Source organism: Austrofundulus limnaeus, unplaced genomic scaffold (assembly GCF_001266775.1).
Source record: "Austrofundulus limnaeus strain Quisiro unplaced genomic scaffold, Austrofundulus_limnaeus-1.0 Scaffold414, whole genome shotgun sequence".
Lineage (NCBI taxonomy): Eukaryota > Metazoa > Chordata > Actinopteri > Cyprinodontiformes > Rivulidae > Austrofundulus > Austrofundulus limnaeus.
The window spans coordinates 214563-216260 of NW_013952816.1; the positions used below are offsets into that span (position 1 = coordinate 214563).

Consider the following 1698-nt stretch of genomic DNA (forward strand, 5'->3'; position numbering starts at 1 on the left):
GTGTGTGTGTGTGTGTGTGTGTGTGTACACAGGTTTTTTCTACAATGTGGGGAAAATTTTCCCAAAAAAGCAGCCTGCTGGGGACCACTGGCAGGTTCTCACGGGTCCAAATGCAAATTACAGGTGTGGGGTTAGGTTTAGGACCAAGGTTTAGGTTAGTTTTAGGGTCAGGTAGGCACCTGTGAGGTTAATTTTAAGGTATTTGGTCAGGATTAAGCTATATAGTCTAAATAACATGAATGTAAGTCAATGGAAGGTCCCCACGGGGTTGAAGAGCAAACGTGTGTGTGTGTGTGTGTGTGTGTGTGTGTGTGTGTGTGTGTGTGTGTGTGTGTGTGTGTGTGTGTGTGTGTGTGTGTGTTTTTTGGCTGATGCAGTAATTAATGAAAAAAACAAGCCCTGACCATGTACTGAGTGCACATACTGTACAGTACATGTGTACACATTTCAATAGGCTAACATTTCTGTGTTAAAAATATTTTTATTGACTGTTTGTAATATTCTAATAGATGTAGAAGTTTTACTTTTAAAAATAAATACTGAAATAAACTACACTTAACAAAAATATAAATGCCCAATGTCAAATACAAGAGTTTTATAAACATTTGTTACGCAACATATAGAGAAACTCAAAATACAGTATATTTTCAGTAACTACTGATCTTCATATCGGCCTTGATAACATCGTGGTATGGCCATTTGTAGCAGATTGACAGTCCTTTGAACATGATAAGGGTCAGGTTGAGGAATTTGATTTTTCAGTATCTTGTGTGTCCACCAGCTGCATCTCTCAGAGCAACACATCTTCTTCTCATGGAGTTGATCAGATTGTCTATGATGACCTGTGGAATGTTATTCCATTCCTCCTGGAGTGCCACGCGGAGCTGACCCACATCGCCTGGAACAGGAACACGGTGCTGGACACACCTATCCACAACATCCCAAAGATGCTCTATTGGGGACATGTCTGGTGGATATGCAGGCCAGTCCAGAACTTCAACATCCTCTGTTTGAAGGAATTCCTTGCAGCTACTGCTCTGGTAGACATCCCTGCATCCAACATGTCAATGGCATGCTCCCGCATAACTTGCGACATCATTATGACGTGACAAAATTGACATTTTGGGGTGGCCTTTTATTGACTCCAGTCCAAGGATTGTCAAGCTGTTGCTTATTTTGTTTGATCACCCACTGGATATGCCCCACCCATGCACTGGGTAAAAAAACAACTCACTGAGTAATCCTCACTGACATGATCATACACAAATCAAGAGAAATATTACCTTTGCACAATAAAATGTCAGCAAATGCTCATTTACTGTTGTTAATTCACCATGGCAACAATATTTGACATGGGGCATTTATATTTTTGTTAAGTGTACTTTAAAGCATACATCCAAAGCACCATAACTCAGAAGTCACCAGAATGAATTTATTGTTTTGGGTTGGGGTCTGGATGGTGGGGGTGGGGGGGGGACACTCATTGGTATGGATAGCACTTCATCAAAGGTAAATGTAAATAGGTAAATATGTTGAATAGTTTTTGAGTTATAAGCATTTTCATATGTCCTGACACCCACTTTTCAGACGAAGCTCCCTCCTAAAATGTGGGGTGTATCATAAACCGTTTGCTGGTGCAGTGTAGGTCGGACACTTTCCTACCAAATTTCGCACTGCTAGATGCAGTCGTTTCTGTGC

General features: G+C 40.9%; 1 protein-coding gene across 3 annotated transcripts in view; it reads right to left on the minus strand.

The window, feature by feature from the left end:
• The window catches only part of arfgef3 (ARFGEF family member 3), a gene marked incomplete in the record, with an annotated part of 88961 nt that overhangs the window by 12136 nt on the left and 75127 nt on the right, over positions 1 to 1698 (minus strand).